At 47.5% G+C, this 27154-nt stretch overlaps 1 protein-coding gene and 1 pseudogene across 1 annotated transcript in view; one reads left to right on the top strand and one right to left on the bottom strand.

The window, feature by feature from the left end:
• Nucleotides 1-753, bottom strand: part of LOC135505666 (acyl-coenzyme A thioesterase 1-like) — a 43774-nt pseudogene extending 43021 nt beyond the window's left edge.
• Nucleotides 1-27154, top strand: part of LOC135506234 (sushi domain-containing protein 6-like) — a 68374-nt gene that overhangs the window by 26380 nt on the left and 14840 nt on the right. The window lies entirely within an intron of this gene.

Raw genomic sequence — 27154 nt, 5'->3', positions numbered from 1 at the left:
ATAGCATTTTGTGTAGCATGTAGCACACAACATTTTCACAAAAGCCAGATAACCAAATAAATAAAATCATTAACTTTGAAGAGCTTCGGATGTTTTCAATGAGGAGACTCTCAGTTACATAGCAAATGTGCAGTTTTTCAAAAAATATTATTTGTGTAGGACAAATCGCTCCGTTTTGTTCACGTTTGGCTATGAAAAAACCCTGTATACAGTTATAGCCTGAAGCTCATTAGCATAATGTAACGTTAACGATTTCTGAAAATCGCAAATAAAATGAAAATAATGCATCTGCTCTCAAGCTTAGCCTTTTCTTAACAACACTGTCATCTCAGATTTTCAAAATATGCTTTTGAACCATAGAAATTGACTAATTTGTGTAAGAGTATGCAAAGCTAGCAATGCATTTTGAATAACATGTAGCACGCAACATTTTCACAAAAACCAGATAACCAAATAAATAAAATCATTTACCTTTGAAGAGCTTCTGATGTTTTCAATGAGGAGACTCTCAGTTACACACCAAATGCGCAGTGTTTCCTGAAAGCGTCTGTGTGTAGGAGAAATCGTTCCGTTTTCTACATTGCGCCTGGCTACTGAAACGAACCGAAAATGCAGTCACCTACAACGTAAAACTTTTTCCGGATTAACTACATAATATCGACCGAAACATGGCAAACGTTGTTTGGAATCAGTCCTCAAGGTGTTTTTTCACATATCTCTTCATTGACATGCAGTTCGTGGAAGCTTGCTTTACTCTCTGTATTGTTTGGAAAAATACTGGCAGGTGACTTTTGCGCACCAATTTCCGCGCAGGACACCGGGCGGACACGTGGTTAATGTGGTCTCTTATGGTCAATCTTCCAATGATCTGCCTACAAATACGTCACAATGCTGCAGACACCTTGGGGAAACGACAGAAAGGGCAGACTCATTCCTCTTGCGTTCACAGCCATATAAGGAGATCATGACAAACAGAGCCTCAAAAATCCTTGTCATTTCCTGGATGCCATCTCATCTTGGTTTTGCCTGAAGCTCACGTTAAAGGGCACGCACAGAGAAGATCTTTGTATTTCTGGACACGTCAGAGTGTTTTCTTTCGAACAGTAGCAATTATATACATAGTCGAGCATCTTTTTGTGACAAAATATCTTGTTTAAAACGGGAACGTTTTTCATCCAAAAATGAAATTGCGCCCCTAGAGTTCAAAGAGGTTAACTAGTCTTTATTTAACAATCGATTATTGCTGTGTGGACACGTGTTGATTATTGCTGTGTAGCTGTTGCTCTGAAATATGTGTTTCAGCACTTGCTCAGTTTCTGTGTGTGCCTTAAGTTTCGTTTTGGTGCAGTTTGTAGATTGTGGGGCCTTGACTCTCTTGTTGTTTGACTTCTCTCTCTTCACTTCCTTATTAGGTACTGCTAGGCACGAGGAAGGTCTGAGGTCCACTGTTTACAACCACAGTGAAACTAAAAGCAATTGAGTTAGTTGCCATGTCAGTGGGTGGTGAATGACAAGCCAGCTGTCTGTAATGACTGTTAATATAGGTTCATGAATGTCAGCAGTGTGACCAGGCTCCCAACATGTCTGCCTGGGTAGGAGAATGTGTAGACCTAGGTGAGGAGAGAGTTGCACTCCAGCACAAACTGATAGCTAGGCTTGTGTTCATTAGGGCACACCGTAGCAAAACGTTTTGCAATGGAAAACGAAAATCTGTTTTTTTTTAAACATTTTTTCTCTTGACTGAACACTACCCAGTTTACCTCCCTTCATCCCCAGGCGTTGTTGACAGCCAGGATTGTCTGAAGGCTAAGTTGATCCTAGCTGGTCTTAGCTTAGGGAGTAGGGCTCTGAATTGCCAGGGACCTCACAATACGATATTATAACAATATTATTTTGGGCTGATTATGTATTGTGATTCTATATGTGTTCACGATTTAGCACGGTTTTATATGTATCGCGATTCGATGGTCCAAATATATTGCTCACAGCACAAGTCTTCTGCAGAGGGACAAGAACAAGTCATAATAAAATGTTGTTTTGATCAGTCATAGAAATAAAATAGCTGAAAACATGTTGGATCACAATTTTTAAAAATGAAAAAAGATTTAGGCCAAGATATAGGAGGAGAAATACAGACATTTTGGCATATAGCTAACTAGTGCTAGCTAACGTTAACTACCTAGAAGAAAGAAGAAAAAAATATATATATATATATATCGTTCAAAAGTTTGGGGTCACTTAGAAATATCCTTGTTTTTGAAAGAAAAGCAACAAAAAAAAGTCCATTAAAATAATATCAAATTAATCAGAAATACAGTCTAGACATTGTTAATGTTGTAAATGACTATTGTAGCTGGAAACGGCAGATTTTTAATGGAATATCTACATAGAGGTACAGAGGCCCATTATCAGCAACCATCACTCCTGTGTTCCAATGGCACATTGTGTTAGCTATTCCAAGTTGATCATTTTAAAAGGTTCATTGGATATTAGAAAACCCTTCGCAAATTATGTCAGCACAGCTGAAAACTGTTGTTCTGATTAAAGAAGCAATAAAACTGGCCTTCTTTAGACTAGTTGAGTATCTGGAGCATCAGCATTTGTGGGTTCGATTACAGGCTCAAAATGGCCAGAAACAAATAATTTTCTTCTGAAACTCATCAGTCTATTCTTGTTCTGAGAATTGAAGGCTATTCCATGTGAGAAATTGCCAAGAAACTGAAGATCTCGTACAATGCTGTGTACTACTCCCTTCACAGAACAGCGCAAACTGATTCTAGCCAGAATAGAAAGAGGAGTGGGAGGCCCCGGTGCACAACTGAGCAAGAGGCCAAGTGCATTAGTGTGTCTAGTTTTGAGAAACAGACAAGTCCTCAACTGGCAGCTTCATGAAATAGTACCCGCAAAACAACAGTCTCAACATCAACAGTGGAGAGGCGACTCCGGGATGCTGGCCTTCTAGGCAGAGTCGCAAAGAAAAAGCCATATCTCAGACTGGCCAATAAAAAGAAAAGATTTAAGATGGTCAAAAGAACACAGACACTAAACAGAGGAACTCTGCCTAGAAGACCAGCATCCTGGAGTCGCCTCTTCACTGTTGATGTTGAGACTGGTGTTTTGGTATGTTATTAGGATCCCCATTAGCTGTTGTGAAAGCAGCAGCTACTCTTCCTGGGGTCCACACAACATGAAACAAGACATAATACAGAACATTACCCGACAAGAACAGCTCAAGGACAGAACTACGTGAAATGTAAAACATTGACTCACCATAAAAGCAGCTAATATGAAAAGCTCAATTTAAAGGAATTATGGTTGGCATAGCTACACACTAACGCAGCGTTTACCCAGGCCGTGAGTCTATTGACCGTCACCATCTTTATGTGTGGTGCCCTCAAGATTGGGTAGGTTACTTTCTAAATGTAATGTGTTAGTTACTAGTTACAGAGCTGGAATGAATATCTGCTGTTTTCCTCCCGGCTCCTGAATACATTTTATTTGTTTATTTTTTTAATATATTTTTTTATTTAGGGCTTATCTTAACTTTTTATGAACAATGTTTTCCGCAATCGTTTCCAATGACTGAAAAGAGCTTCTGAACATCAGAACAGAGATCAGTAAATTGGATGTGGATGAGGATTTCTACTTCTGTTTTGAACAGAGCACATGCAGTGGAATGTCGTGCAGTGTTTGAAACAGAGCACATGCAGTGGAATGTCGTGCAGTGTTTGGAACAGAGCACATGCAGTGGAATGTCGTGCAGTGTTTGAAACAGAGCACATGCAGTGGAATGTCGTGCAGTGTTTGGAACAGAGCACGTGCAGTGGAATGTCGTGCAGTGTTTGAAACAGAGCACATGCAGTGGAATGTCGTGCAGTGTTTGGAACAGAGCACGTGCAGTGGAATGTCGTGCAGTGTTTGGAACAGAGCACATGCAGTGGAATGTCGTGCAGTGTTTGAACAGAGCACGAGTGGAATGTCGTGCAGTGTTTGGAACAGAGCACGTGCAGTGGAATGTCGTGCAGTGTTTGGAACAGAGCACGTGCAGTGGAATGTCGTGCAGTGTTTGAAACAGAGCACATGCAGTGGAATGTCGTGCAGTGTTTGGAACAGAGCACATGCAGTGGAATGTCGTGCAGTGTTTGGAACAGAGCACATGCAGTGGAATGTCGTGCAGTGTTTGGAACAGAGCACATGCAGTGGAATGTCGTGCAGTGTTTGTAACAGAGCACATGTGGAATGTCGTGCAGTGTTTGGAACAGAGCACATGCAGTGGAATGTCGTGCAGTGTTTGAAACAGAGCACATGCAGTGGAATGTCGTGCAGTGTTTGGAACAGAGCACATGCAGTGGAATGTCGTGCAGTGTTTGAAACAGAGCACATGCAGTGGAATGTCGTGCAGTGTTTGGAACAGAGCACATGCAGTGGAATGTCGTGCAGTGTTTGAAACAGAGCACGTGCAGTGGAATGTCGTGCAGTGTTTGGAACAGAGCACATGCAGTGGAATGTCGTGCAGTGTTTGGAACAGAGCACGTGCAGTGGAATGTCGTGCAGTGTTTGGAACAGAGCACGTGCAGTGGAATGTCGTGCAGTGTTTGGAACAGAGCACATGCAGTGGAATGTCGTGCAGTGTTTGGAACAGAGCACATGCAGTGGAATGTCGTGTTTGAAACAGAATGTCGTGCAGTGTTTGGAACAGAGCACATGCAGTGGAATGTCGTGCAGTGTTTGGAACAGAGCACGTGCAGTGGAATGTCGTGCAGTGTTTGGAACAGAGCACGTGCAGTGGAATGTCGTGCAGTGTTTGGAACAGAGCACGTGCAGTGGAATGTCGTGCAGTGTTTGAAACAGAGCACATGCAGTGGAATAACGTGCAGTGTTTGGAACAGAATGTCGTGCAGTGTTTGGAACAGAGCACATGCAGTGGAATGTCGTGCAGTGTTTGTAACAGAGTACATGCAGTGGGAATGTCATGCAGTGTTTGGAACAGAGCACATGCAGTGGAATGTAGTGCAGTGTTTGGAACAGAGCACATGCAGTGGAATATCGTGCAGTGCATGAAACAGAGCACATGCAGTGGAATGTAGTGCAGTGTTTGTAACAGAGCACATGCAGTGGAATGTCATGCAGTGTTTGGAACAGAGCACATGCAGTGGAATGTAGTGCAGTGTTTGGAACAGAGCACATGCAGTGAAATGTAGTGCAGTGTTTTGAACAGCATGTGTGAGGGTGTAATTTATGACCGGGTCTGTCTCTCGTGTGTGTGTGTGTGTGTGTGTGTGTGTGTGTGTGTGTGTGTGTGTGTGTGTGTGTGTGTGTGTGTGTGTGTGTGTGTGTGTGTGTGTGTGTGTGTGTGTGTGGGAGGGGTTTTGGGCTGGTCAGACAGAGGCTGCTCTCTTTGTTTGGAGCTGAGAGGAAGGAATGTCTGCCTTCCAGCTGTCCATGGGACAAGAAAGAGGGGATTTTCCCCTGTTCTTTTTTTATTTTTATTATTTAACCAGGCAAGTCAGTTAAGAACAAATTCTTATTTACAATGACGGCCTACCCCGGCCAAACCCGGACGATGCTGGGCCAATTGTGCGCCACCCTATGGAACTCCCATTCACAGCCGATTGTGATACAGCCTGGAATCGAACCAGCGTCTGTAGTAACGCATCTAGCACTGAGATGCAGTGCCTTAGACCGCTGCGCCTCTCTCTGTTCCATCTGCTCTCTCTGTTCCATCTGCTCTCTCTGTTCCATCTGTTCCCCCCTGCCCCAATGTACTACGCCCATTTGCTCCTACAAAGTGTGTGTGTGTGTGTGTGTGTGTGTGTGTGTGTGTGTGTGTGTGTGTGTGTGTGTGTGTGTGTGTGTGTGTGTGTGTGTGTGTGTGTGTGTGTGTGTGTGTGTGTGTGTGTGTGAGGTGTTCAGCCAGACAATAGGGAACCCCTTGACCTCTTGTCCATAATCTGCCTCAGTAGATATAGAGTTCAGTTGTCTCTGTCCTATTCAGTGTCAACCTGCTCAATGACCTCTGTAGTGAAAGAGGGCGGTAGGAGAAAGTAGCTGGAATATACACACCTGACTGTTCTCGTAGTTAAACACACCTGACTGGTCTCGTAGTTAAACACACCTGACTGGTCTCGTAGTTAAACACACCTGACTGGTCTCGTAGTTAAACACACCTGACTGGTCTCGTAGTTAAACACACCTGACTGGTCTCGTAGTTATACACACCTGACTGGTCTCGTAGTTAAACACACCTGACTGGTCTCGTAGTTAAACACACCTGACTGGTCTCGTAGTTAAACACACCTGACTGGTCTCGTAGTTAAACACACCTGACTGGTCTCGTAGTTAAACACACCTGACTGGTCTCGTAGTTAAACACACCTGACTGGTCTCGTAGTTAAACACACCTGACTGGTCTCGTAGTTAAACACACCTGACTGGTCTCGTAGTTAAACACACCTGACTGGTCTCGTAGTTATACACACCTGACTGGTCTCGTAGTTATACACACCTGACTGGTCTCGTAGTTAAACACACCTGACTGGTCTCGTAGTTAAACACACCTGACTGGTCTCGTAGTTAAACACACCTGACTGGTCTCGTAGTTATACACACCTGACTGGTCTTGTAGTTATACACACCTGACTGGTCTCGTAGTTATACACACCTGACTGGTCTCGTAGTTAAACACACCTGACTGGTCTCGTAGTTATACACACCTGACTGGTCTCGTAGTTAAACACACCTGACTGGTCTCGTAGTTATACACACCTGACTGGTCTCGTAGTTATACACACCTGACTGGTCTCGTAGTTAAACACACCTGACTGGTCTCGTAGTTAAACACACCTGACTGGTCTCGTAGTTATACACACCTGACTGGTCTCGTAGTTATACACACCTGACTGGTCTCGTAGTTAAACACACCTGACTGGTCTCGTAGTTACACGCCCAGCTCTCCCTAGTCCCCACAGAGTCTGGGTCACACGCCCAGCTCTCCCTAGTCCCCACAGAGTCTGGGTCACACGCCCAGCTCTCCCTAGTCCCCACAGAGTCTGGATCACACGCCCAGCTCTCCCTAGTCCCCACAGAGTCTGGGTCACACGCCCAGCTCTCCCTAGTCCCCACAGAGTCTGGGTCACACGCCCAGCTCTCCCTAGTCCCCACAGAGTCTGGGTCACACGCCCAGCTCTCCCTAGTCCCCACAACGTCTGGGTCACACGCCCAGCTCTCCCTAGTCCCCACAGAGTCTGGGTCACACGCCCAGCTCTCCCTAGTCCCCACAGAGTCTGGGTCACACGCCCAGCTCTCCCTAGTCCCCACAGTGTCTGGGTCACACGCCCAGCTCTCCCTAGTCCCCACAGTGTCTGGGTCACACGCCCAGCTCTCCCTAGTCCCCACAGAGTCTGGGTCACACGCCCAGCTCTCCCTAGTCCCCACAGTGTCTGGGTCACACGCCCAGCTCTCCCTAGACCCCACAGAGTCTGGGTCACACGCCCAGCTCTCCCTAGTCCCCACAGAGTCTGGGTCACACGCCCAGCTCTCCCTAGTCCCCACAGAGTCTGGGTCACACGCCCAGCTCTCCCTAGTCCCCACAAAGTCTGGGTCACACGCCCAGCTCTTCCTCGTCGCCACAGAGTCTGGGTCACACGCCCAGCTCTCCCTAGTCCCCACAGAGTCTGGGTCACACGCCCAGCTCTCCCTAGTCCCCACAGAGTCTGGGTCACACGCCCAGCTCTCCCTAGTCCCCACAGAGTCTGGATCACACGCCCAGCTCTCCCTAGTCCCCACAGAGTCTGGGTCACACGCCCAGCTCTCCCTAGTCCCCACAGAGTCTGGGTCACACGCCCAGCTCTCCCTAGTCCCCACAGAGTCTGGGTCACACGCCCAGCTCTCCCTAGTCCCCACAGTGTCTGGGTCACACGCCCAGCTCTCCCTAGTCCCCACAGAGTCTGGGTCACACGCCCAGCTCTCCCTAGTCCCCACAGAGTCTGGGTCACACGCCCAGCTCTCCCTAGTCCCCACAACATCTGGGTCACACGCCCAGCTCTCCCTAGTCCCCACAGAGTCTGGGTCACACGCCCAGCTCTCCCTAGTCCCCACAGAGTCTGGGTCACACGCCCAGCTCTCCCTAGTCCCCACAGTGTCTGGGTCACACGCCCAGCTCTCCCTAGTCCCCACAGTGTCTGGGTCACACGCCCAGCTCTCCCTAGTCCCCACAGAGTCTGGGTCACACGCCCAGCTCTCCCTAGTCCCCACAGTGTCTGGGTCACACGCCCAGCTCTCCCTAGACCCCACAGAGTCTGGGTCACACGCCCAGCTCTCCCTAGTCCCCACAGAGTCTGGGTCACATGCCCAGCTCTCCCTAGTCCCCACAGAGTCTGGGTCACACGGCCCAGTCCCCACAAAGTCTGGGTCCACGCCCAGCTCTTCCTCATCCCCACAGAGTCTGGGTCACACGCCCAGCTCTCCTCTAGTCCCCACAGAGTCTGGGTCACACGCCCAGCTCTCCCTAGTCCCCACAGAGTCTGGGTCACACGCCCAGCTCTCCCTAGTCCCCACAGAGTCTGGGTCACACGCCCAGCTCTCCCTAGTCCCCACAGTGTCTGGGTCACACGCCCAGCTCTCCTTAGTCCCCACAGTGTCTGGGTCACACGCCCAGCTCTCCCTAGTCCCCACAGTGTCTGGGTCACACGCCCAGCTCTCCTTAGTCCCCACAGTGTCTGGGTCACACGCCCAGCTCTCCCTAGTCCCCACAGAGTCTGGGTCACACGCCCAGCTCTCCCTAGTCCCCACAGAGTCAGGGTCACACGCCCAGCTCTCCCTGGTCCCCACAGAGACTGAACAGGCACCAAGTCCATCAGGATCTAGTAGCCTTAATGACTGGCCTGTATCGGTGTGCTTAGACACGAGCTGCCGTCTCCCCCACACTCACCCACTGACACCTCTCCTCCCTACGAATACATCAGCCTGTCGTTCAGGAAGATGACCTTCACTCTGCAACCCTCATCTCATTCTGTCTTCCTTTCTCTCTCCCAGCTACAAATCTTCAGTCTCATGACCCCCCCCCCCCCCACCGTCTGCTGTCTGCTGTCTGAATGCACAGAAACATGAGAGCACAATAGTGAGAGAGAAGGAGAGATCTCAGTGTGACAGCCTGGCACCCGGAGAGAACCTGAGACGGCTAAATACCTCGTCTTCATACGGGCATCACGCTTGTGTTACAGGTCCGTGATATGGAACACCGTCAGCTTCGAGTAGCCTAGTTTCCTCACCCAGTGAGTCAGCTGTGAGGTGTGTCTCAAGGCCGGCCTCAGCCTGTCCCTGTGTCTGTGGCGCAACCCTCTCTTTCACTGTCAGCACGTGTGCAGGCCTATGTACTCTCTGTGAGAGTTGGCCAGCATATACAGCTTCTCAACGAAGACGACGTTAAGGATCTCTCGTCTTCTGTGTGTGGACTGTGTGGGCCGAACCATAAAATCAAATAGTGCAGTGTCCCCACGTAGCTAGCAGGTAAAGGTGATGGTGGGGGGGGGTGTCGATACAGTTAGATCCCAGGATATTATCTTAGACGATCTATTGTATCGTTTTGACAATATTGCAATGTTGTTTTTTTATACTAGTTGGCTGTACCTGCTCCAAAACTCCAGTATTTTTCCTTCATAGCTTGTTCTCCATCTTCTTTTTTAAATAGGAAGACAATTAGTTTTCTGCGCTTATTTCCATGACTGAAAACGTATTTTCTCGTGCCTCTCTCTTTTCCCTCTGCAGCAGACATATGGTGAGCAATATGTTCGGAACATCGAATCTCAGTACATATAGAATCATGAGAATCTCAATACATATAGAATCATGAGAATCTCAGTACATATAGAATCATGAGAATCTCAATACATATAGAATCATGAGAATCTCAGTACATATAGAATCATGAGAATCTCAATACATATAGAATCATGAGAATCTCAGTACATATAGAATCATGAGAATCTCAGTACATATAGAATCATGAGAATCTCAGTACATATAGAATCATGAGAATCTCAGTACATATAGAATCATGAGAATCTCAGTACATATAGAATCATGAGAATCTCAGTACATATAGAATCATGAGAATCTCAATACATATAGAATCATGAGAATCTCAATACATATAGAATCATGAGAATCTCAGTACATATAGAATCATGAGAATCTCAATACATATAGAATCATGAGAATCTCAGTACATATAGAATCATGAGAATCTCAGTACATATAGAATCATGAGAATCTCAATACATATAGAATCATGAGAATCTCAGTACATATAGAATCATGAGAATCTCAGTACATATAGAATCATGAGAATCTCAGTACATATAGAATCATGAGAATCTCAATACATATAGAATCATGAGAATCTCAATACATATAGAATCATGAGAATCCCAATACATGTAGAATCATGAGAATCTCAGTACATATAGAATCATGAGAATCTCAGTACATATAGAATCATGAGAATCACAATACATATAGAATCATGAGAATCTCAATACATATAGAATCATGAGAATCTCAATACATATAGAATCATGAGAATCTCAGTACATATAGAATCATGAGAATCTCAGTACATATAGAATCATGAGAATCTCAATACATATAGAATCATGAGAATCTCAATACATATAGAATCATGAGAATCTCAATACATATAGAATCATGAGAATCTCAATACATATAGAATCATGAGAATCTCAATACATATAGAATCATGAGAATCTCAGTACATATAGAATCATGAGAATCTCAATACATATAGAATCATGAGAATCTCAGTACATATAGAATCATGAGAATCTCAATACATATAGAATCATGAGAATCCCAATACATATAGAATCATGAGAATCCCAATACATATAGAATCATGAGAATCTCAATACATATAGAATCATGAGAATCTCAGTACATATAGAATCATTGTTATGTACTTGAGTGAAGACCCAAAAGCGGTTTTAACAGAAAACAGAGTTCTTTAATGAAAAAACAGGAATGGCATAAATCCTCTTCCGACGTTGTATAGTGCAGGATGCACCTGCCAGGCCGACTCCGACAGGATAGGACAAGGTGGAAGCAAACGAGACGATAGCTTGCTTCTGGCATGAAAAACACAAACAAGAATCTGACACTGAAAGTAGCAGGAACAGAGAGAGAAATAGAGACCTAATCAGAGGAGAAAGAGAGAACAGGTGGGAAAGGATGAATGAGCTAGTTAGGGGAGATGTAGAACAGCTGAAGAAGGAGAGACAGAGAAGGTAACCTAATAAGACCAGCAGAGAGAGACAGAGTGAAGAGAAAGGACAGGAACAGACATAATAAGACATGACAGTACCCCCACTCACCGAGCGCCTCCTGGCGCACTCGAGGAGGAAACCTGGCGGCAACGGAGGAAATCATCGATCAGCGAACGGTCCAGCACGTCCCGAGAGGAACCCAACTCCTCTCCTCAGGACCGTACCCCTCCCAATCCACTAGGTACTGATGACCACGGCCCCGAGGGCGCATGTCCAAAATCTTACGAACCCTGTAGATAGGTGCGCCCTCGACAAGGATGGGGGGACGAGCGGGGGCGCGAAGAACGGGCTTAACACAGGAGACATGGAAGACCGGGTGAACGCGACGAAGATAGCGGGAGAAGAAGTCGCACTGCGACAGGATTAATGACCTGAGAAATACGGAACGGACCAATGAACCGCGGGGCCAACTTGCGAGAAGCTGTCTTAAGGGGAAGGTTCTGAGTGGAGAGCCATACTCTCTGACCGCAACAATATCTAGGACTCTTGGTCCTACGCTATTAGCGGCCCTCACAGTCTGCGCCCTATTACGGCAAAGTGCCGACCTGACCCCCTTCCAGGTGCGCTCGCAACGCTGGACAAAAGCCTGAGCGGAGGGGACGCAGGACTCGGCGAGCTGAGATGAGAACAGCGGAGGCTGGTACCCGAGGCTACTCTGAAAAGGAGATAGACCGGTAGCAGACGAAGGAAGCGAGTTGTGGGCGTACTCTGCCCAGGGGAGCTGTTCTGACCAAGACGCAGGGTTACGAAAAGAAAGACTGCGTAAATGCGACCAACAGTCTGATTGGCCCGTTCGGCTTGACCGTTAGACTGGGGATGAAAGCCGGACGAGAGACTGACGGAAGCCCCAATCAAACGGCAAAACTCCCTCCAAAATTGAGACGTGAACTGCGGGCCTCTGTCTGAAACGACGTCTGACGGAAGGCCATGAATTCGGAAAACATTCTCGATAATGATCTGAGCCGTCTCCTTAGCAGAAGGGAGCTTAGCGAGAGGAATGAAATGAGCCGCCTTAGAGAATCTATCGACAACCGTAAGAATAACTGTCTTCCCCGCTGATGAAGGCAGTCCGGTGATAAATCGACAAATCGACAGCAGCGACAAATCGACGCGCGTCACGTTCCCGAGTGGGCCACCAGAAACGCTGGCGAATGGAAGCGAGCGTACCCCGAACGCCGGGGTGGCCGGCTAACTTGGCAGAGTGGGCCCACTGAAGAACGGCCGGACGAGTAGGAACGGGAACGAACAGAAGGTTCCTAGGACAAGCTCGCGGCGACGGAGTGTGAGCGAGTGCTTGCTTTACCTGCCTCTCAATTCCCCAGACAGTCAACCCGACAACACGCCCCTCAGGGAGAATCCCCTCGGGGTCGGTGGAGACCTCAGAAGAACTGAAGAGACGAGATAAAGCATCAGGTTTGGTGTTTTTGAGCCCGGACGATAAGAAATAACAAACTCGAAACGAGCGAAAAACAGAGCCCAACGAGCCTGACGCGCATTAAGTCGTTTGGCTGAACGGATGTACTCAAGGTTCCTATGGTCAGTCCAAACGACAAAAGGAACGGTCGCCCCCTCCAACCACTGTCGCCATTCGCCTAGGGCTAAGCGGATGGCGAGCAGTTCGCGATTACCAACATCATAGTTACGTTCTGACGGCGATAAGCGATGAGAGAAAACGCGCAAGGATGGACCTTGCCGTCAGAGAGAGCGCTGAGAAAGAATGGCTCCCACGCCCACCTCTGACGCGTCAACCTCAACAACAAACTGTCTAGAGATGTCAGGTGTAACAAGAATAGGTGCGGATGTAAAACGATTCTTAAGAAGATCAAAAGCTCCCTGGGCGGAAACGGACCACTTAAAGCACGTCTTAACAGAAGTAAGGGCTGTGAGGGGAGCTGCCACCTGACCGAAATTACGGATGAAACGACGATAGAAATTAGCGAAGCCCAGAAAGCGCTGCAGCTCGACGCGTGACTTAGGAACGGGCCAATCAATGACAGCCTGGACCTTAGCGGGATCCATCTTAATGCCCTCAGCGGAAATAACGGAACCGAGAAAAGGGACAGAGGCGGCATGAAAAGTGCACTTCTCAGCCTTCACATAAAGACAGTTCTCCAAAAGGCGCTGGAGGACGCGTCGCACGTGCTGAACATGAATCGGGAGAGACGGTGAAAAAATCAGGATATCGTCCATGTAAACGAAAACAAAAATGTTCAGCATGTCTCTCAGGACGTCGTTAACTAGTGCCTGAAAGACAGCTGGAGCGTTAACGAGGCCGAAAGGAAGAACCCGGTATTCAAAGTGCCCTAACAGAGTGTTAAACGCCGTCTTCCACTCGTCCCCCTCCCTGATGCGCACGAGATGGTAGGCGTTACGAAGGTCCAATTTGGTGAAAAACCTGGCTCCCTGCAGGATCTCGAAGGCTGAAGACATAAGAGGAAGCGGATAACGATTCTTAACTGTTATGTCATTCAGCCCTCGATAATCCACGCATGGGCGCAGGGACCGTCCTTCTTCTGAACAAAAAAAAACCCCGCTCCGGCGGGAGAGGAGGAGGAGACTATGGTACCGGCGTCGAGCGAAACAGACAAATAATCCTCGAGAGCCTTACGTTCGGGAGCCGACAGAGAGTATAATCTACCCCGGGGGGGAGTAGTTCCCGGAAGGAGATCAATACTACAGTCATAAGACCGGTGTGGAGGGAGAGAAGTGGCCTTGGAACGACTGAACACCGTGCGCAGATCGTGATACTCCTCCGGCACCCCTGTCAAATCGCCAGGCTCCTCCTGTGAAGAAGAGACAGAGGAAACAGGAGGGATAGCAGACATTAAACAGGTCACATGACAAGAAACATTCCAGGATAGGATAGTATTACTAGACCAATTAATAGAAGGGTTATGGCGCACTAGCCAGGGATGACCCAAAACTACAGGTGTAAAAGGTGAACGAAAAATTAAAAAATAAATGGTTTCGCTATGATTACCAGAGACAGTGAGGGTTAAAGGCAGCGTCTCACGCTGAATCTTGGGGAGAGAACTACCATCTAAAGCGAACAAGGCCGTGGGCTCCCCTAACTGTCTGAGAGGAATGTCATGTTCCCGAGCCCAGGTCTCGTCCATAAAACAGCCCTCCGCCCCAGAGTCTATCAAGGCACTGCAGGAAGCAGATGAACCGGGCCAGCGGAGATGGACCGGAAAGGTAGTGTGTGATCTTGAAGGAGAGACCTGAGTAGTTGCGCTCACCAGTAGCCCTCCTCTTACTGATGAGCTCTGGCTTTTACTGGGCATGAGGTGACAAAATGACCAGCGGAGCCGCAGTAGAGACAGAGGCGATTGGTGATTCTCCGTTCCTTCTCCTTGGCCGAGATGCGGATACCCCCCAGCTGCATAGGCTCAGCATCCGAGCCGGCGGAGGAGGGAGGCAGTGATGCGGCAGGTGGCAGTGATGTGGAGAGGGGAGCAACGGAGAACGCGAACTCCTTTCCACGAGCTCGGCGACGAAGATCAAACCGTCGCTCTATGCGAATAGCGAGAGCTATTAAGGAGTCCAGACTGGAAGGAACCTCCCGGGAGAGGATCTCATCCTTAACCTCGACGAGGAGACCCTCCAGAAAACGAGCGAGCAAAGCCGGCTCGTTCCAGTCACTAGAGGCAGCGAGAGTGCGAAACTCAATAGAATAATCCGTTATGGATCGATTCCCCTGACATAGGGAAGACAGGGCCCTGGAAGCCTCCTCCCCAAAAACAGAACGGTCAAAAACCCGTATCATCTCCTCCTTAAAGTCCTGATACTGGTTAATACACTCAGCCCTCGCCTCCCAGATTGCCGTGCCCCACTCACGCGCCCGTCCGGTAAGGAGAGAAATGACGTAGGCGATGCGGGCTGCGCTCCTGGAGTAAGTGTTGGGCTGGAGAGAGAACACCACATCACACTGAGTGAGGAATGAGCGGCACTCAGTGGGCTCCCCAGAGTAACACGGTTGTTGATCCTGGGCTCCGGAGACTCGGAAACCCTGGAAGTGGGCGGTGGATCGAGGTGGAGTTGGTGAACCTGTCTTGTGAGGTCGGCGACTTGGACGGCCAGGGTCTCAACGGCATGTCGAGCAGCAGACAATTCCTCCTCGTGTCTGCCTAGCATCGCTCCCTGGATCTCGACGGCGGAGTGAAAAGGGTCCGGAGCCGCTGGGTCCATTCTAGGTCAGATTCTTCTGTTATGTACTTGAGTGAAGACCCAAAAGCGGTTTTAACAGAAAACAGAGTTCTTTAATGAAAAAACAGGAATGGCATAAATCCTCTTCCGACGTTGTATAGTGCAGGATGCACCTGCCAGGCTGACTCCGACAGGATAGGACAAGGTGGAAGCAAACGAGACGATAGCTTGCTTCTGGCATGAAAAACACAAACAAGAATCTGACACTGAAAGTAGCAGGAACAGAGAGAGAAATAGAGACCTAATCAGAGGAGAAAGAGAGAACAGGTGGGAAAGGATGAATGAGCTAGTTAGGGAAGATGTAGAACAGCTGAAGAAGGAGAGACAGAGAAGGTAACCTAATAAGACCAGCAGAGAGAGACAGAGTGAAGAGAAAGGACAGGAACAGACATAATAAGACATGACAATCATGAGAATCTCAGTACATATAGAATCATGAGAATCTCAATACATATAGAATCATGAGAATCTCAATACATATAGAATCATGAGAATCTCAGTACATATAGAATCATGAGAATCTCAATACATATAGAATCATGAGAATCTCAGTACATATAGAATCATGAGAATCTCAGTACCTATAGAATCATGAGAATCCCAATACATATAGAATCATGAGAATCCCAATACATATAGAATCATGAGAATCTCAGTACATATAGAATCATGAGAATCTCAGTACATATAGAATCATGAGAATCTCAGTACATATAGAATCATGAGAATCTCAGTACATATAGAATCATGAGAATCTCAGTACATATAGAATCATGAGAATCTCAGTACATATAGAATCATGAGAATCTCAGTACCTATAGAATCATGAGAATCTCAATACATATAGAATCATGAGAATCTCAGTACATATAGAATCATGAGAATCTCAGTACATATAGAATCATGAGAATCTCAATACATATAGAATCATGAGAATCTCAGTACCTATAGAATCATGAGAATCCCAATACATATAGAATCATGAGAATCCCAATACATATAGAATCATGAGAATCTCAGTACATATAGAATCATGAGAATCTCAGTACCTATAGAATCATGAGAATCTCAGTACCTATAGAATCATGAGAATCCCAATACATATAGAATCATGAGAATCCCAATACATATAGAATCATGAGAATCCCAATACATATAGAATCATGAGAATCTCAATACATATAGAATCATGAGAATCTCAATACATATAGAATCATGAGAATCTCAATACATATAGAATCATGAGAATCTCAATACATATAGAATCATGAGAATCTCAATACATATAGAATCATGAGAATCACGATACATATAGAATCATGAGTATCTCAATACGTTTCGTATCCTCACCCAAGTGTTAATATTGTGAGGTCCTGGCAATCCCCAGCCCTACGAGGTAATGATCGCCTTTAACAATATAGGATGTACCTATAAGGAAATATAACAGGACCCCACAGTGTATGACGAAACACAATCAACTATTCACACAAAGTAAAATTATCAATTATTATTCAACACAAAGTAATGTTATCAACTATTATTCAATGCTATAACAATTATCCCTTATTACACCAGGTAAGTTGAATGAGAACACATTCTCATTTACAACAATGTCCTGGGGACTAGTTACAGGGGAGAGGAGGGGGGTGAATGAGCCAACTGGAAGCTGGGGATGATTAGGTGACCGTGATGATATGGGAGATTAGGAATATATCCAGGACACCGGGGGTTAAACATCTCTACTCTTACAATATCTGCCATGGGATCTTTAGTGACCACAAGAGAGTCGGGACACCCGTTTAACATCCCATCTGAGATACGCCACATTACACAGGGCAATGTCCCCAAACACTGCCCTGGGGCATGGGATATACTGTATATATGTGGATCCCAGCCTATGGAATAAAAGTGGGGGTTTTATTGCTCAGTCTAATTCATGCTATTGGACACATGCTCAAACTGATACACTTTTGATGGACTTTAAAGGGGCCATCTGTAGTTGCTGCATCAATTGTTGGACTTATAAATGATATATATATTAATGTAAAGATATATCATTTATTTGTATTATTATATGTAGTAGAAAGCGATGGGTTAGAAGAAGCCAACATAATCAACACATAAAGTAAAATGTAACATCTATATACAGTACCAGTCAAAAGGTTAGATACACCGACTCATTAAAGGCTTTTTCTTTGTTTTTACTGTTTTCTACATTGCAGAATAATAGTGAAGACCTCAAAACTATGAAATAACACATATGGAATTATTTTATATTTGTGATTCTTCTAAGTAGCCACCCTTTGGACTGCTAGCCACAGGACCCTGATCGCCGTGAGTACGACGATCGGGGTCCCTTGGCTAGCGGTTCATATTTTCAGTAGACTAATTGGCCAACTATGGAAGGAATTTCAGCTAGTTATTAGCTAGTCACGTCTCTTCTCCTCAGCTCTCTCACGGCAGACTGTAGCCTAGCAATCCGTCCGCGTGCTGCATGTCCAACATGTAGCACACAGTAAATAACATAGTCCGTGCTAAAACAACAACAACAAAGCAACCAAGGGTGTTACACTCACATGGTCTTGTCTCCAAACCCTCTGCTATCCCCTGCCCTACAGTATCTCTGGCAACAGGAGTTTTGCTCTAGTCACCTTTATCTCTCTCTCTCTCTGTGTAAATCTCTCCATGGTCTAGTCTTTGTCCATGTGTACTGTGTTTTAAAAGACAGTATTAAGGAGATCTAAATGTATTTTCATGGTCTAGTCTCTCAGTCCAAACCTTCTGCTATCCTGCAGATAAACACCATATTTACATGAGCTTTGGTTTAGTCTACTGTCTCTCTCTCTCCGTGGTGTTTACGGGACCTTCTACCTGGTTTGTATCCCCGGCAACCCACTCAGCCTCTCTGATCTACAGTCTCTGTCAATAGAGCCAACCCCCTCCGCCTCTCTGATCTACAGTCTCAGTCAATATAGCCAACCCCCTCCGCCTCTCTGATCTACAGTCTCTGTCAATAGAGCCAACCCCCTCCGCCTCTCTGATCTACAGTCTCAGTCAATAGAGCCAACCCCCTCAGCCTCTCTGATCTACAGTCTCTGTCAATAGAGCCAACCCCCTCCGCCTCTCTGATCTACAGTCTCTGTCAATAGAGCCAACCCCTCCGCCTCTCTGATCTACAGTCTCTGTCAATAGAGCCAACCCCCTCCGCCTCTCTGATCTACAGTCTCTGTCAATATAGCCAACCCCATCCGCCTCTCTGATCTACAGTCTCTGTCAATAGAGCCAACCCCCTCCGCCTCTCTGATCTACAGTCTCTGTCAATAGAGCCAACCCCCTCCGCCTCTCTGATCTACAGTCTCTGTCAATAGAGCCAACCCCCTCCGCCTCTCTGATCTACAGTCTCTGTCAATAGAGCCAACCCCTCCGCCTCTCTGATCTACAGTCTCTGTCAATAGAGCCAACCCCTCCGCCTCTCTGATCTACAGTCTCTGTCAATAGAGCCAACCCCCTCCGCCTCTCTGATCTACAGTCTCTGTCAATAGAGCCAACCCCCTCCGCCTCTCTGATCTACAGTCTCTGTCAATAGAGCCAACCTCCTCCGCCTCTCTGGTCTACAGTCCCTGTCTCTGTCTCCTGTGTGTTTTAACCTTCTCCATGGTCTAGTCTCTCTGTCCTCTGTTGTCCCCCGTCCTATAATATTTTAGGATTCAACCCCCTCAGCCTCCAGTTCACTCCAGCACACGCTATGAGCTTTGCACTCTAATAATGACAGCTTGACTCAAATCCCTGGATTAGAGAGTGAGGGAGAAAGAGGGAGACGGTAACACAACAAAACACCATTCATCCACCCTCTCCAACATAACAACAATAACAAAAGACTAACAAAGGAACAAAAAACATATTAACCCCGCTCCCTGGTTAGGTAATCTTCCCCCTCCCAGTATTCAGCCTAATCCCTCTATCTCTCCCTCTCTTTCTCTCTCACCCCCCTCTCTTTCTCTCTCACCTCCCTCTCTATTTCTCCCTCTCTTTCTCTCTCATCCCCCCCTCTCTATCTCTCCCTCTCTTTCTCTCTCACCCCCCTCTCTTTCTCTCTCACCTCCCTCTCTATTTCTCCCTCTCTTTCTCTCTCATCCCCCTCTATCTCTCCCTCTATTTCTTTCTCTCTCACCCCCCTCTCTATCTCTCCCTCTATTTCTTTCTCTCTCACCCCCTCTCTATCTCTCCCTCTCTTTCTCTCTGACCCCCTCTCTATCTCTCCCTCTCTTTCTCTCTCACCCCCTCTCTATCTCTCCCTCTCTTTCTCTCTCACCCCCCTCTATCTCTCCCTCTCTTTCTCTCACCCCCCTCTCTATCTCTCCCTCTCTTTCTCTCTCACCCCCTCTCTATCTCTCCCTCTATTTCTTTCTCTCTCACCCCCTCCACCCCCTCTATCTCTCCCTCTCTTTCTCTCTCACCCCCCTCTCTATCTCTCCCTCTATTTCTTTCTCTCTCACCCCCTCTCTATCTCTCCCTCTCTTTCTCTCTCACCCCCTCTCTATCTCTCCCTCTATTTCTTTCTCTCTCACCCCCTCTCTATCTCTCCCTCTCTTTCTCTCTCACCCCCTCTCTATCTCTCCCTCTATTTCTTTCTCTCTCACCCCCTCTCTATCTCTCCCTCTCTTTCTCTCTCACCCCCTCTCTATCTCTCCCTCTATTTCTCTCTCACCCCCTCTCTATCTCTCCCTCTCTTTCTCTCTCATCCCCCTCTCTATCTCTCCCTCTCTTTCTCTCTCACCCCCTCTCTATCTCTCCCTCTATTTCTTTCTCTCTCACCCCCCTCTTCTTCTCTCTCTGGGTGTCTGTTGTCCTGTTGTAGCCTCTCAACAGTTGCAGATTTAAGCCGTCACTACAATAATGGGATTGGTTTTGGCCTCCTGCGGTTTGTAATGAGGGATACTTAGTATTTCAATTTACCCCGACCGACTAAGAACCTCCCTTCGCTCTCTCTTTCTCTTGCTTTCTCTCTCTCTCTCTCTCGCTCACTGTCTTTCTCCCCCACCCCCCTCTCTCTCTCTCTCTCTCTCTCTCTCACTGTCTTTCTCCCCCACCCCCCCTCTATCTCTCCCTCTCTTTCTCTCTCACTCCCTCTCTATCTCTCCCTCTCTCTCTCTCTCTCACTGTCTTTCTCCCCCACCCCCTCTCTCTCTCTCTCTCTCTCTCTCTCTCTCTCTGTCTCTCTCTCTCACTGTCTTTCTCCCCCACCCCCTCTCTCTCTCTCTCTCTCTCTCTCACTGTCTTTCTCCCCCCCCCCCCTCTCTCTCTCTCTCTTTCTCTCTCACTGTCTTTCTCCCCCCACCCCCTCTCTCTCTCTCTCTCACTGTCTTTCTCCCCCACCCCCCCCCCCCACTCCCCCTCTCTCTCTCTCTCTCTCTCTCTCTCTCTCTCTCTCACTGTCTTTCTCCCCCACCCCCTCTCTCTCTCTCACTGTCTTTCTCCCCCACCCCTCTCTCTCTCTCTCTCTCTCTCTCTCTCTCTGTCTTTCTCCCCCACCCCCTCTCTCTCTCTCTCTCTCTCTGTCTTTCTCCCCCAACCCCTCTCTCTCTCTCGCTCACTGTCTTTCTCCCCCAGCCCCTCTCTCTCTCTCTCACTGTCTTTCTCCCCCACCCCCTCTCTCTCTCTCTCTCTCTCACTGTCTTTCTCCCCCCCCCCCCCCTCTCTCTCTCTCTCTCTCTCTCTCACTGTCTTTCTCCCCCACCCCCCCTCTCTCTCTCTCTCACTGTCTTTCTCCCCCATCCCCCTCTCTCTCTCTCTCTCTCACTGTCTTTCTCCCCCACCCCCCCCTCTCTCTCTCTCTCTCTCACTGTCTTTCTCCCCCACCCCCCTCTCTCTCTCTCACTGTCTTTCTCCCCCACCCCCCTCTCTCTCTCTCTCTCACTGTCTTTCTCCCCCCCCCCCCCTCTCTCTCTCTCTCTCTCTCTCACTGTCTTTCTCCCCCACCCCCCCTCTCTCTCTCTCTCTCTCTCTCTCTCTCACTGTCTTTCTCCCCCACCCCCTCTCTCTCTCTCTCTCGCTCTCTCTCTCACTGTCTTTCTCCCCCACCCCCCCTCTTTCTATCTCTCTCTCTCTCTCACTGTCTTTCTCCCCCACCCCCTCTCTCTCTCTCGCTCACTGTCTTTCTCCCCCCACCCCCCCTCTCTCTCTCTCTCTCTCTCTCTCTCTCTCTCACTGTCTTTCTCCCCCCCCCCTCTCTCTCTCTCTCTCACTTCTCCCCCCACCCCCCCTCTCTCTCTCTCTCTCTCACTGTCTTTCTCCCCCACCCCCTCTCTCTCTCTCTCTCTCACTGTCTTTCTCCCCCCCCCCTCTCTCTCTCTCTCTCTCACTGTCTTTCTCCCCCACCCCCTCTCTCTCTCTCTCTCTCTCACTGTCTTTCTCCCCCACCCCCCTCTCTCTCTCTCTCACTGTCTTTCTCCCCCCACCCCCTCTCTCTCTCTCTCTCACTGTCTTTCTCCCCCACCCCCTCTCTCTCTCTCGCTCATTGTCTTTCTCTCCCACCCCCTCTCTCTCTCTCTCTCTCTCTGTCTTTCTCTCCTCTCTCTCTCTCTCTCCTCTCTCTCTCTCTCTCTCACTGTCTTTCTCCCCCCCCCCCTCTCTCTCTCTCACTGTCTTTCTCCCCCACCCCCTCTCTCTCTCTCTCTCTCACTGTCTTTCTCCCCCACCCCCTCTCTCTCACTGTCTTTCTCCCCCACCCCCCCCCTGTCTCTCTCTCTCTCTCTCTCACTGTCTTTCTCTCCCACCCCCCCCCTCTCTCTCTCTCTCACTGTCTTTCTCCCCCACCCCCCCTCTCTCTCTCTCACTGTCTTTCTCCCCCACCCACCCCCTCTCTCTCTCTCTCTCAACTCAATTTAAGTGCTTTATTGGCTTGGGAAATATATGTTAACGTTGCCCAAACAAGTGAAAAGGACAATAAACAGAAGTGAAGTGAACAGTAAACATTAACACTCACAAAAGTTCCAAAGGAATTGAGACATTACAAATGTCATATTATGTCTATATACAGTGTTGTAACAATGTGCAAATAGTTAAAGGGAATATAAATCAACAGAAATATAGTTTTAATTGTGTTTGTTCTTCACTGGTTGCCCTTTTCTTGTGGCAACAGGTCATAAATCTTGCTGCTGTGATATTTCACCCAGTAAATATGGGAGTTTATCAAAATCGGGTTTGTTTTCGAATTCTTTGGGTCTGTGTAATCTGAGGGAAATATGTGTCTCTAATATGGTCATACATTTGGCAGGAGGTTAGGAAGTGCAGCTCAGTTTCCACCTCATTTTGTTGGAAGTATGCACATAGCCTGTCTTCTCTTGAGAGCCATGTCTGCCTACGGTGGCCTCTTTCCATAGCAAGGTTATGCTGACTGAGTCTGTACATAGTCAAAGCTTTCCTTCAGTTTGGGTCATTCACAGTGGTCAGGTATTCTGCCACTGTGTACTCTCTGTTTAGGGTCAGTCACAGTGGTCAGGTATTCTGCCACTGTGTACTCTCTGTTTTGGGTCAGTCATAGTGGTCAGGTATTCTGCCACTGTGTACTCTCTGTTTAGGGTCAGTCATAGTGGTCAGGTATTCTGCCACTGTGTACTCTCTGTTTAGGGTCAGTCACAGTGGTCAGGTATTCTGCCACTGTGTACTCTCTGTTTAGGGTCAGTCACAGTGGTCAGGTATTCTGCCACTGTGTACCTCTCTGTTTAGGGTCAGTCACAGTGGTCAGGTATTCTGCCACTGTGTACTCTCTGTTTAGGGTCAGTCACAGTGGTCAGGTATTCTGCCACTGTGTACTCTCTGTTTAGGGTCAGTCACAGTGGTCAGGTATTCTGCCACTGTGTACTCTCTGTTTAGGGCCAAATAGCATTCTAGTTTGCTCTGTTTTTTTGTTAATTACTTGACACATTGGAAATAATTATATTTTAGTTTTCTTATGATTTGGTTGGGTCTAATTGTGTTGCTGTCCTGGGGCTCTGTGGGGTCTGTTTGTGAACAAAGCCCCAGGACCAGCTTGCTTCGGAGGCTCTTTTCCATGTTAATTTCTCTGTAGGTGATGGCTTTGTTATGGAAGGTTTGTGAATATCTTCCTTTTAGGTGGTTGTGGAATTTTAACCAATTTTTTTTTTTCTTCTGGATTTTGATAATTAGTGTGTATCGGCCTAATTCTGCTCTGCATGCATTATTTGGTGCTTTACGTTGTACACAGAGGATATTTTTCCAGAATTCTACATGCAGTTTTAATTTGGTGTTTGTCCCATTTTGTGAATTCTTAGTTGGTGAGCGGACCCCAGACCTCACAACCATAAAGGGCAATGGGTTCTATGACTGATTCAAGTATTTTTAGCCAAATCCTAATTGGTATGTTGAATTTTATATTCCTTTTGATGGCATAGAAGACCCTTCTTGCCTTGTCTCTCAGATCGTTTACAGCTTTGTGGAAGTTACCTGTGGTGCTGCTGTTTAGGCTGAGGTATGTATAGTTTGTTGTTGTGCTCGAGGACAATGGTGTCAAGATGGAATTTGTGGTCCTGGCAACTGAACCTTTTTTGGAACACCATTATTTTTTGTCTTAGTGAGATTTACTGTCAGGGCCCAGGTCTGGCAGAATCTGTGCAGAATATCTAGGTGAAGCTGTAGGTCCTCCTTGGTTGGGGACAGAAGCACCAGATCATCAGCAAACAGTAGACATTTAACTTCAGATTCTAGTAGGGTGAGGCCGGGTGCTGCAGACTGTTCCTAGTGCCCTCGCCAGTTCATTGATGTATATGTTGAAGAGGGTAGGGCTTAAGCTGCATCCCTGTCTCACCCCACAGCCCTGTGGGAATTTTTGTTGTGGTTTTTGCCCATTTTGCGCAGTTCCCTTTTATGTTCAAGTCCTATCAGGCACCAGGGGATTAGACTCTTCAAATGAACCAAGTTATTCTTAAAGGAGAATGTAGGACAGTTAAGCAGGGAGACTAACATTCATCCACTTGAAGCAGATTGTTGGTATTTCCCTGATGTATTATCTATGACTTATTATACTGGGGTAGAAGCCTAACTCTCTTGTAAACTACCTTATAAGGAGGTTTAGCCAGCCCAGGCGGTTGGGAGAGAGGAAGAGGGGAGAGAGGAAGAGGGGAGAGAGCTGTTCCTTAAGGCTGCTGTTCATTCCTGTGTGTTTGTCTCTGCCGTCTGTCTGTCCGTCTGTCTCTGCCATCTGTCTGTCCGTCTGTCTCTGCCATCTGTCTGTCCGTCTGTCTCTGCCATCTGTCTGTCCGTCTGTCTCTGCCATCTGTCTGTCCGTCTGTCTCTGCCATCTGTCTGTCCGTCTGTCTCTGCCATCTGTCTGTCCGTCTGTCTCTGTCTGTCTGTCGACTTGCAGAATGATCAAGCTATCTTCTAGGGAGAAAGAGACTTGAATTTCCTTGCAGTAGAGACACTAAACATAATGAATTCTCTCCAGCCGGTGGTCTGGTGATAACGCAGTAGTTTGTTTCCTACTCATGATGTCATAGCACATAAAGGCCTGCAAACTGCCGCTGCTTTCAACACCTTTTAAAGCACAGAGGACAGTAGAGTAGGCGTTGAGACGTTTTCTACCTAGTCCAAAACTCTTCATCGTGCCATGCTTGTTCGTGACTCCTCAAAGGTTGTTGTTTTGTTTTAGTCATTTAATTACTGTAGTCATCATAACCACTAGGCTACCTGTCTCTAACCACTAGGCTACCTGTCTCTAACCACTAGGCTACCTGCTCTGACCACTAGGCTACCTGCTCTGACCACTAGGCTACCTGTCTCTAACCACTAGGCTACCTGCTCTGACCACTAGGCTACCTGCTCTGACCACTAGGCTACCTGTTTCTAACCACTAGGCTACCTGTCTCTAACATCTAGGCTACCTGCTCTAACCACTAGGCTACCTGTCTCTAACCACTAGGCTACCTGTCTCTAACCACTAGGCTACCTGCTCTGGCCACAAGGCTACCTGCTCTAACCACTAGACTACCTGCTCTAACCACTAGACTACCTGCTCTAACTACTAGGCTACCTGTGTGTTTGTCTCTGCCATCTGTCTGTCCATCTGTCTCTGTCTGTCTGTCGACTTGCAGAATGATCAAGCTATCTTCTAGGGAGAAAGAGACTTGAATTTCCTTGCAGTAGAGACACTAAACATAATGAATTCTCTCCAGCCGGTGGTCTGGTGATAACGCAATAGTTTGTTTCCTACTCATGATGTCATAGCACATAAAGGCCTGCAAACTGCCGCTGCTTTCAACACCTTATAAAGCACAGAGGACAGTAGAGTAGGCGTTGAGACGTTTTCTACCTAGTCCAAAACTCTTCATCGTGCCATGCTTGTTCGTGACTCCTCAAAGGTTGTTGTTTTGTTTTAGTCATTTAATTACTGTAGTCATCATAACCACTAGGCTACCTGTCTCTAACCACTAGGCTACCTGTCTCTAACCACTAGACTACCTGCTCTGACCACTAGGCTACCTGTCTCTAACCACTAGGCTACCTGCTCTGACCACTAGGCAACTTGCTCTGACCACTAGGCTACCTGTCTCTAACCACTAGGCTACCTGCTCTGACCACTAGGCTACCTGCTCTGACCACTAGGCTACCTGTCTCTAACCACTAGGCTACCTGTCTCTAACATCTAGGCTACCTGCTCTAACCACTAGGCTACCTGTCTCTAACCACTAGGCTACCTGTCTCTAACCACTAGGCTACCTGCTCTGGCCACAAGGCTACCTGTCTCTAACCACAAGGCTACCTGCTCTGACCACTAGGCTACCTGTCTCTAACCACTAGGCTACCTGCTCTGACCACTAGGCTACCTGTCTCTAACCACTAGGCTACCTGTCTCTAACCACTAGGCTACCTGCTCTGACCACTAGGCTACCTGTCTCTAACCACTAGGCTACCTGCTCTGACCACTAGGCTACCTGTCTCTAACCACGAGGCTACCTGTCTCTAACATCTAGGCTACCTGCTCTAACCACTAGACTACCTGCTCTAACCACTAGACTACCTGCTCTAACCACTAGGCTACCTGCTCTAACCACTAGACTACCTGCTCTAACCACTAGGATACCTGCTCTAACCACTAGACTACCTGCTCTAACCACTAGACGACCTGCTCTAACCACTAGACTACCTGCTCTAACCACTAGGCTACCTGCTCTAACCACTAGACTACCTGCTCTAACCACTAGACTACCTGCTCTAACCACTAGACGACCTGCTCTAACCACTAGACTACCTGCTCTAACCACTAGGCTACCTGCTCTAACCACTAGGCTACCTGCTCTAACCACTAGGCTACCTGCTCTAACCACTAGACCACCTGCTCTAACCACTAGGCTACCTGCTCTAACCACTAGGATACCTGCTCTAACCACTAGGCTACCTGCTCTAACCACTAGGCTACCTGCTCTAACCACTAGGCTACCTGCTCTAACCACTAGACTACCTGCTCTAACCACTAGGCTACCTGCTACCTGCTCCTGCTCTACCACTAGACTACCTGCTCTAACCACTAGGCTACCTGCTCTAACCACTAGGCTACCTGCTCTAACCACTAGACCACCTGCTCTAACCAC

The sequence above is a fragment of the Oncorhynchus masou genome, chromosome 19, assembly GCF_036934945.1.
Source record: "Oncorhynchus masou masou isolate Uvic2021 chromosome 19, UVic_Omas_1.1, whole genome shotgun sequence".
Lineage (NCBI taxonomy): Eukaryota > Metazoa > Chordata > Actinopteri > Salmoniformes > Salmonidae > Oncorhynchus > Oncorhynchus masou.
Note: the sequence above shows the minus strand (reverse complement) of the source record. Positions and strands in the feature narration are given on the sequence as shown.